Source organism: Astatotilapia calliptera, chromosome 23 (assembly GCF_964374335.1).
Source record: "Astatotilapia calliptera chromosome 23, fAstCal68.1, whole genome shotgun sequence".
Classification (NCBI taxonomy): domain Eukaryota; kingdom Metazoa; phylum Chordata; class Actinopteri; order Cichliformes; family Cichlidae; genus Astatotilapia; species Astatotilapia calliptera.
This window is the reverse complement of record NC_137443.1, coordinates 42,480,758-42,491,514: the sequence shown is the minus strand read 5'-3', so window position 1 is coordinate 42,491,514 and position 10,757 is coordinate 42,480,758. Positions and strand designations below refer to the sequence as shown.

General features: G+C 39.1%; 1 long non-coding RNA gene across 1 annotated transcript; it reads left to right on the top strand.

Moving 5' to 3' along the window:
- The first annotated feature begins 5,746 nt into the window (after positions 1-5,746).
- Positions 5,747-7,963, top strand: LOC145424306 (uncharacterized). Its single transcript, XR_013905336.1, has 3 exons — positions 5,747-5,859; positions 6,806-6,909; positions 7,102-7,963. It is a non-coding gene; the product is annotated as an uncharacterized LOC145424306 (long non-coding RNA).
- The last annotated feature ends 2,794 nt before the right edge of the window (positions 7,964-10,757 follow it).

Here is a 10,757-nt window from a genome sequence, read left to right as displayed (position 1 = left end):
TTTATCATCTGCAACTGAAAATAGTTGTGGATGATTACTATACCTTTCTAATGTTGTTGTCCCTGGCTCTTTCTCTCTTTCTCTCCCTCCCGCTCTGTTCCTGTGCTACTGAGTGTAACTACCCCCCCCAATCCTAGCGCAAAGCACAAGGCTCACGGTGCGAAGAAAAGTGGAAAAGTGGAAAAAAGTGCGAGAGAGAGGGTGAGAGAAAAAAAAAAACATGGCTCCCAATAAGGAGCCGGCTCGCGTCGTTCACTTCAAAGATCCGGTCCTAACAGCTGTTTCGTTCACGAACGACACATCACTAGTTGGTAAGACTCACCAGGATCCATGTGGTGATGGTCCACACCTGTGTAACCCAGCCTGTCCTTCAGGATTGTCGGTATAATGGTGTTAAAGCATTGGAGAAATCAAAGGGCATGATTCTCACAGTGCTCCAAACAATTTCCAGGCAAGGGATTGATGTCAGAGGTGGATGAGAGCATCATCTACCGTAATGTTGGTGTAGTAGGTGAACTGAAAGGGGTTAATTCAAATTCCGCTGCACTGTTAAGAAAATCATAACTTAATCCTCATAGCACAGTCACAAGAAAACAAACAAACACACAGTCATGTGAAAAAGAGTGTTTTCATAGGAATCTATAGCATACTCTGAAAAACTAAGAACACTCCAGGATTCAGTCATTTATAGAGCCACCTTTTAGCAGCAACAGCGTCACCAAATTGTTTCAGTATGACTATCAGTGTTTCACAAGGACGTTTGGCTCACTCTTCTTTACATTGTTTCTTCACATCATTGAAGTTTGTGACATTTGTTTAAGTACAGCTATCTTAAGTTCCCTGCACTGAATTTTGGGTTGAGGTCTGGACTGTGAGCGGGTTATTGCAACACCTTGAATCTTGTCTTTTTCAGTCATTCTGGGAACGTTACCCTGCTGTGTGACCCAAACACATTTTTGACTATAGAGTACTTGGTAAACAGGGGAGTTCATGGAAAACTCAATGACTGCAAAGGGCCCAGGTTCTGTAGCTGCAAAACAAGCTCAAATCATCACCCCTTCACCACGTGTTGACAGCTGGTGTGAGGTGTTTGTGCTGGTATTCTTTGCAACTTTGTTAACAAATTTGCAGCCATGCCGTCATGCTCTTTTTAGAGAGGAGAGACTGTCTCCTTGCAACCCTTCCAAACAAGCCGCACTTATTCAACTCTTTTCTAATTGTACTGTCATGGACTTTAACATTTAACATGCTAACTGAGGCCTGTAGAGTCGGAGATGTAGCTCCTGGATTTTTGAGCTTTTGCTGAGCACTGCACAGTTTGACCCTGGGGTGAATTTGCTGGGAAGATTATGACATTGTTATTATGACACACAACTGAATACTCCAGACCAGCAAAATGCCAAAATGTATGCTTTCATAGAGGTGCGCTCACTTGCTGGTAAAACAATTTGTGAATTGCAGTGAAGTTTGTTAGAAGTAATAAAGGGGGAACATGAGTCTACAGACAAGCTGGAGCATCCAAATCACATGATCAAGTTAAGATTACTTCGAACATTTACTGAGTCTTGTTTCAATTTGGGTAAGAAGTGCAGACTTCAAACTACATAAAAGTGTTTAAATTGTGCTGATGGATCAAGTAAAACCAGAGTTGTGAAAAATAATGTAGCCCATGCATTTTCCCAAATACTGTCATCAGCTTGAGTGCAGGAAGAAATAATAAAAACTGTTTTATCTAAGGATAGAAAAAAACCCAAAAAACTTTGAAATAAAACATGACTCTTCCTATTGGGAAAAAATGCAGCATGTCAGGCATTCACAAAATTATATGCCAGAGTGTGGCATTTGGTTGCTGAGGAAAGGGGAAGTTATTGGAGTGGAGGCAAATATATGCTGCGGCTGTGCTAAAAAAAAAAACAAAGACACCAAACGAGGCAAGATAAGCAGTTTGTAAAAGTGAAATATATAAATAAACTCTAAAGTAATCAAAAACTGCCATTTATAACCTTGACTTCAGAGTTTTAAATTACACAAAGATTGCATTATAACATATGTAGTTAGCGTGATAACATCTAGAGTTATTGCATTCATAGAAGTTTCATCTGCTCTCAGAATAGATTCAGTTGTTCACAGTTTTGGCACACGGTGCATTACCAGGTTGCAGGGTGTTGAGTTGTGGTCATGAAAAGAACAAAGTGGTTAGCAAAAATTCTGTGATGCATTGTCATCTGACGGTTGACAAACCCTCAGTCTAACCACAGTGTGACAGCACGGCTTCACGGAAAGTCACATTTTGAATATTTTCTCATGTAGTTTTTTCTTCTCTATATTTCATGTTCATTTACTTGACCAAGCCTCTGATGTGTAAATCAGATCCAACTGAATGTCATCAGAACATATTATATGTCAATAGAAAATTGTCAGTATAACCTTTTAATAATATAAGTTTGCAAATGGTAGTGATAGGATGTGCGATCCTTAATAGTCTGCAAAGGCTTTGTGTGCATTCCAGAGTGCTCTGGCATTCACACCCACATCCTGGGAGCATGGGAAAGGTTGTACCTTCTTTTATTGTTTTACGGTAGGATAAACGTAGCTATGTCAGTTTGAGTCTAAGTACCTTTTTTACTTATAGATGAACTGTTGGATTTTCCAGACCAGCAGGTTAAGGGAAGTTGTTTATGGGGTCACACTCTGACACACACACACACACACACACACACACACACACACACACACACACACACACACACACACACACACACACACACACACACACACACACCTCCACATTCCAATGTAAGGAACAAACACCCACTGATGTATAAATAAAGACCAGGGCAGTCTCAGAGTTGCGAGTCCCTGAACCTTCACTCTCGTGCGAGAGCTCAGACCTGCCTTTGCTAAGCAACAAGTAAAACTGTGTGTTTCTCCTCTCTGATTCTCAGCTGAAGAAGTGTCTTAGAATGCATCTCTTGACATTATATAATGAAATTTGTTTTCTTTTACTAATAAGTTGAGGATTTGGCGTAACATTGAATATAGAAGTTTTCTATCTCTGAAGGTCAGTTGCAATTATGGGTTGTAAACTCACTTTAGTAGTCCTCCTCCTTCATTATTCCATCCATTTTGTGATCAGTGCCACTGGTAGCAAATCAGCCCCAGAGCATGATCCTTCCACCACCAGGCTTAACATCTGGCACCGTGTTCTCAGATTTCGAAGGATCACCTTTGATACATCAAACATACTGTTGTCATTGTGGCCATATAGCTCATAGTCTAGTCTGCCCATAAAGCTTTCTTTCCAGAAGCAAATGGCTATTTGTGGTTGGGATCCTCTCAGTTCACAGTAAAAACAAATTCCCTCTGATCTAAAGCTGGTCAAAGTGGTTAGCAAAAATTGGGCCAGAATGTGGGATTTTTGGCCCAATTTAAGATGAATTTTCAGTCGTGCAACCGTTTTGGGAATCGGCCCAAGTTTCACCTTAGTTGTGTCATGCATCGAGTAGGTTGGGGTAACGAGAAGCAATTAACACCTCATGACCAGCTCCCGATCAGCAATCATATAATTGCGACCAGAATTTCAAACCTGTTAGAAATTCTGGTCGCCCCTCATGAGGGTATCGCACGGTTGAAGCGGTGCCACGAGCCGATTTAACACAACCTGTCACACTGCACACACACAAACACAGAAATGGAAATGAAAAAAACAAAGTAGTATGGCAGTGCAGTGTGTGATCTGGACACAAGTGATGGAGGCCCAACTTGTAGAACGTTGGAAAGCTCGTCCGAGCCTTTTCAATGTGGCCTCACAAAATTATCACAACCGCAAGAACCGTGAAAAGAGTTGGATGGACATTGTGTGTGTGTGTGTGTGTGTGTGTGTGTGTGTGTGTGTGTGTGTGTGTGTTAAAGATAGAGAGGGAGAGACAGATTTTGTGTAATAAGGTTCACGTTATAGACACACAGTGTGAGCACTGAGGTCGCATCAGAGCATTGGGCCGCATATTGTGAGACCATGCACCGTGACCTACGACCTTCTAACCCCTTCGATTGAATCATACAGGGTTGAGCAGGAGCTGATGAATAATGTGACTGAAAAAAATCGCACAGTGTATGCATAGCTTAAGGGGGACACTTTGGGTCTTCTTGCAGACCTTGGCAAAGTGGTAACACATCCAAATAACTTTTTTCTCTAGTCAACTGTATCCCTCTATTTTAGTTGAGATAGCTCATGTCAAACATTTAAGAGTTTAGACTGTTTACTGCGAGTTTTCCTACAATTAACAATTAATTTTGTTTTTGTTTGTTTTTTTTTGGGGGGGGGGGGGGTTGTTTGCAAGTGGAGAGTGTTTGCTTGCACTGTCCTTAGAAAATGCAGTTTTTACAGTTTCTTCCCGCTGTAAACAACACTGTTTTATTCAGAAAAAAATATTGCGTGCATTTTGTATGGAATGCCAGGACTGCCAAAATGAATTAATTAAATACACTGTTAAATAATTATTAAATGTGTCAATAATTAATTAAATGTGTCATTAATTAACTAACATTAATTAAATACATATTTATGACAAATTCAATTAATTAATTATTGACACATTTAATTATTTATTTCATGATGTATTTATTTATTTCATTTGGCCCTAGGGGTCAGGACTGCCAGAACTGCCAGACAGAACCTGAGTGAATTAAGTCCAGTGTTTAACCACTGAGAGCCAAAACTCAGCAGAGGATTTAAAGCTGTGTGCCGGTGACTGGATGTCAGCCGGTGATGAATTGCTCTGTATTTTTCTAGGTGTCCATCACTCTCCGTTTAAATCCCGTTTGTCGTCTTTATCCCAGGTCAGTCACTGTGACGGAAACATAAGCTCCAGCAGCCCTGAGCTCCAGAAAAAAAAAACTACATTTACTTAACTTGTGCAGAATAATGCACCGACACTGCGTTATATCAAGCTGCAGCTCCCCACATTAAACTGTGACTATCACCAGGTAACGTGGGCAAGTTTTTACGAATAAGGAGCAGATGTTAAACAGCTGACAGGTGAGCAGGATGTGTGCAGGTAAACTGAGGGTCTGTCGAGCTGATCGCTGGTGTTGTGAGGAAAATGTCGGCTCGTTATTTATGTTACAGAGACACGAGAGCAGGCAGAAAGAGACGACCGTTCGGTAAAGATGAGAATCTGTGGATGCAAAATGTGGAACACACAAATCTAACCGGTTAACGTAAAAAACATTTTAGCTGGAACACCGGAGCTGTGAGCTCGGTGCACTTTGTCAGCTGACTGTCAGCTGACTGTTAGCTGAGCTAGCGACATCTCCGAAAACATCAGAGCACTTTTGCAAACATGTTCTATTTTGACCAGCTGACCAGATGGGAACTTTACGTCAATGCATTCAAAAAAAAAAAATGGGTAGTACACATTTCTTGTAAAATTAAAGTAACATAATTAGAAGGAACATTTTTATTAATCAACTTCATGTAATATTTATTATGTTTGGTGCATTAATTAACAATTCATGACCTTGTGCTATTAAGTATTAAACCAAACATGTGTAAAACTGTATACAGACAGAGACTCATATCTTTACATATTTGGCTGTGCAGACAAACAGCTTATAAATTTTTGTAGTCATGTTTGTGTAGCGCTGCATGTTGATGTATATATGCCATATATGGGCTCAAAGACACAAAGTTGACAGGAAATGTGGTTGCTAAGCTGCTGCTATGTGCACTGAATCTATTTATGGCTAAGGCAGTTGTGTAGTATAAAAAGGGCTGACATGGAAATCACTGATCTTTTTTACTCTTGTCCCTTGGCTTTCTTTCATGGTCCTTTTTGAGTGATCCTCAGCTTGACACAGGTCAGTCTTTAGACTTGTTATATTTTAACTTTGATTTTATGTCTCTTTACTTTTGCATAACCTTTTACTTGTAATAAAACTTCAGGTCACGATTAACTTTTTCCTCCGAGTATTAAAAACAATTTTTATATTTAAAAAGATGTTAGTCTGTCCAATTTCTCATGAGTGCAGATGTGGTAAAACACATATTTTTATCATTTAAGTACAAATGTACAAGTGCTTGGGTTAAAATTAGTCTAGTAAACTTTGAGATTCAACTTCTTTACTCAAAAGTGAGGAAAATAAAATCTCTAAAATGTACTTGAGTGCATTGTAAAGCCTATTTCTACAATCTATTTTGGTGCAAAGCTAAACAAACCTCATTACTAATATAATAAAAAATATAAAGAAATTAAAACTTTATTTAAACTTAAATTATAATTATAATGAATATAATATGTTATCTTGTAATCTTTTGTAACACAAGTAGAGAAAAACAAAGTTTTAAAAAAGTTCTATTTGCTGTTGTCAACATCGTAAACAGGCCAACTGACCTCAACACCTAAATATTTGAAGTTTCTATTGTGAGCTCCAATAGATGTGGCAGACATGGCAGAAACACACCAGGCAGAATAATACAGTGGAAGTAAAACCTGGAGCTAGGAAATTAGAGTGCCAGTCAACTGGTTCAGGTGCAGCAGGTGGGCGGATCCTCCAAATTGCTCACAAGTATTTGGCTGCTTCACTTCGTTTGTTCCAAAAAAACATGTCAGCTTTTAGATGCATGTTGACTGTTTACTTTCCTAACATTACTATTTTTCATATTTTACTTGCATGTATCATATACAGTCAACTTTACATAATTTCTGTTTAAACAAATATCTTCATTCAAACTGATCTTACATGCAGCTGCTGTTCATTCAACCATTTAGTTTATTAACTTATAGCAATTAATCTGACATTTCAGAGAATTTCCTTCCCTGAAGATCTTCATTGATCCCTGCGTCAGAGAGCCGACTCCCACCAAACACTGCACTGCACAACAAATCACTCTGCTAACTGAAGAAACAGGTAAAAGTAATACATCTTTACCAGTTGTTGTTTTGGTTCATCCAACTGGGATCATCCAGTTTGTTGTATTAAATGTGTATTTTAAATGTGTTTTAATGTGTAAGCATGTTCAAATGGTAAAACGTTTCAGAAACAAACAAACTGACTACTTTACTTACTCTTATCAGTGTTCTTTTTTTGTCTTCAAAATAGAAATATGAAGCTCTCCATTTTCTTGCTGGTGGTGCTCTCTGTCACTGTGCTCTGTGTGGATTACGAACATGTTAAGAAGGTCAAAAATCAGCGTATCATCGAACCAGACACAAAAATGTCGTCTGTTTCTTCTAGCAGATCAGCACAAGAAAGTGTTGACGAACGTGTTGACAAACGTGTTGACAACTTTATAAACCAGCATATCATCAACACAGAAGCGTCATGTGATAAACTAATAAAAGACCGGAAGATCAAAGATGTTAATGGTAAAGATAAAAAAAAAAGAAACACCTTCATCTTTAGCACTTTTAAAAAGGTCAAAGATATTTGTAAAGAAGAACAACGTGTTTATAAAAATGACAATCTTTATAGAAGCTCTGAAGAGATGGAGCTTTTGCACTGCAAACTGCAATATGACAAAAGAAAATACGAAGGCGTAAAGATAAAGAAGCATATTGAAATTGCATGTGTGGAAATCGGCCATGTTCTTCAACCTGTACACTTCGAATGCTGCTGTTGATTTGAGAGCTGCTCTGTACTCACTGTGATCTTTCTATCATTGTTTCATGATGTTGCTTTGGATTTCTTCAGATTTGGAATTCTTAAGACTTTGTAAAGTTTGCATAAACAATAATGGGAATATTATTATTAAGGAAATATGGAAGAATTGTTTGTAAGTGAATGTGGAATAATACCACAATCACAAGAGTTATTGAAAGAACTTTTGACTTTCTTGTCTCACTTGCATAAGTAAACATTACATTCTGACATTTTTTTCTAACCGGCTGTTCATCCTGTTCTCTCAGATCACAGACATTGCTTGTCTTTCAGCATTCAATAAATAATCTACAAAAAAACCCAAGTTGCTGCTCCAGAGAATTTTTTTATACTTAAAGCAAAGCTCTTGTAAAACCACAAACACTCACTGGTTTTAAAATCATTGATGAAGAGAGGAGCTACAGATTTTGTCTTAGTGCTGAGGTCTGAGTTAGTGCTGGAGTTCATCTGGACTGCATTGGATTTCTATCTGCTCCATGTGTGGGAATAAGCAGAGACAACTAACAAAGAACTTTCAGCAGTAGGGCTGGGCGATATATCGAGCTTTTAAATATATCGATATATTTTTATACGAGATATGAGATGTGACAATATCGTTTACATCAATATTGTCTATTTTACATTATAATTATACTTGTGGAGCCCCAATTCTGCCTCTCTTTCGTCCACTTTTGTCTTTGACAACAAAAAGAATAAATGGCTCTGTATTTGGTGCTTGTTTATGTGTTTCTATGCAAAAGCACCCTGTGATGTTAATGATAGGGGCGCAACAATACTCGTATTGATATTGAACCATTCGATACAGTGTTTTCGGTTCGGTATGCATATGTATCGAACAATTCAACATTTTTAATTTATTTTATCAACTTTTCTTCTGACGATGCTGTCTGTGTTGAGCACTCAGTGGATCTGTGTTCGACTACTCCGCCTAGGCTGCACTGTCGAGTGTAGATCCACTGAGCGCAGCGCAAGCTAGCAAGACTGAAGCTCAGCTCGTTGCAACATGGCAACTGCCTCACGCTACCCGAAATTGAACCTCCCCCACCGTCATTGAGATCTGGCATTTGGAACCATCTCGGTTTTCATGTGAAGCATGACCCAGATGGTAAGCGCATCATGGACAAAAGTAAAACAGTATGTCGGATGTGCCACGCAATGCTCAATTGGTGGGAACTAGTGCGTTAGCGCAGTTAGCGTGTTAACATTTTGACGCCGTCCAGCCCCACGCACGGGTCGATCCACGGTAACTCGTTAACGGAGATTTGCAGCGTTATGGCGTTAATGTCATTTTAACAAGGTTAACGCTGACAGCACTAGTGGGAACACAACGAATATGACTGCACATTTACGCCGACATCATCCTAGTGCAAAGACAAGTGGAAGCAGACAAAAACAACAAGCACGCATGCTACAAACTTTACCTGAGTCATTTAGACAGCCGTTAGCACATGATTCTCCTTATGGGGACCTGATATGTTTAATATGCTGCTGAGAATATAGCCCAGAAGAAGCGTATAGTATAGCTTTTATTTTGGAAAGAGCCATTTCTCTGTAATAAACTCTCTTTTTGCATTGAAAAAATATCGAACTGTGACACCAAAGTATCGAACCGAACCGTGAATTTTGTGTATCATTGCATCCCTAGTTAATGATGACCATGTCTCTCAATTTGAAATGACTCCAACAAAGTTACATTTTTGTTTTTAATATGCTTTTAATTCTATTAACAGACTCAGTTCTATTAACAGCTCTCTGATATACATTAGCATTATAATATTAGGGAGAAAACTGGCCATCCCTGTTCAGTCATTAATAATAAATAACCTCTTAGTTCACTTGCCTCAGTTCTGCTGTGTTCACGAAATCAGCGGAGCGGGAGGTGGCTTACTGGGCTTAAGCCCGGGTTGTTGTTTCAGAAGCCCGGGGTCTTTTGGAGTGTAATTTGTTTCATAGTTAGTTGCCTGACTGACAACTATATAAAACAAAAAACTACACACAATATTCGAAGCACATAGCGCACAGTCCTAAATTCCCCCTAATTTTGCTATGATCCGAGCTCAGGCACTAGCCGACTGAGCAGAGGCGGAGCCAGACATCTTATAGGGCTTTGGAGCGTGATGTCACGTGAGGGGGGGCCACGTCCCCTCCCGCCATGACAATAGGCCAAACAAAGCACAGGGAACCTCCAAAAGTTGATTCTGTTCATCTGGACGTAGCAATTTGTGGGAGAAACGTTTCGTCACTCATCCAAGTGACTTCTTCAGTCTCAGCTGACTGCAGGTTTCCTCAATCTTATAAACAGTACATTTGCATAATGACTGAAACCAGCCGACTGATCAACAGCCATGAGTACCATTCACAGAGAGTTGGGGAATGGCTGCAATCACAGTTAAAACCTTCGTAGAAAAATAAGTCCAGTATTACAGAATGAAATCAAATTATTGTGTTTGTTGGTGAGAAAACTTGCAAACATACAGTACAGCACTTCAGAGTCACACTGCTAGCGATCGAAGATTTAAGTAAATTTGACAGCTGATCAAGACGCAGAACACAATGCGCTGTAAAAAAAAAAAAAAAAAAAAGCATGTAAAATTGCAAAAACCAAACTGCGACACAGCGAGGCCGCGTTATAGCAAGGGACCACTGTATTATATATGCAGGACACCTTGAACCAGTTTTTTTTTAATTCAGCAGCAAGTCAATGCTGTCATGTAAAGTCTGAATTCAAACACAGGTTGGGGAAACCTGCACTGAGCTGACTGAAGATATCAAACATTTCCAGTAAGACATTTGACCAGGTCTTTTAAGACGTCTCATTAACCAAGCAGCATTCTCAAGCTGCTGCTGCACTGTTAAGAGATTCATAACTTAATCCTCATAGCACAGTCAGAAGAAAACAAACAAACATACAGTCATGTGGAAAAGATTGTTTTCATAGAAATCTATTGCATACTCTGAAAAACTAAGAACACTCCAGGATTCAGTCATTTACCTTTTAGCAGCAATAGTGTCACCAAATTGTTTCTGTATGACTATCAGTGTTTCACAAGGATGTTTGGCTCACTCTTCTTTACATTGTTTCTTCACATCATTGAAGT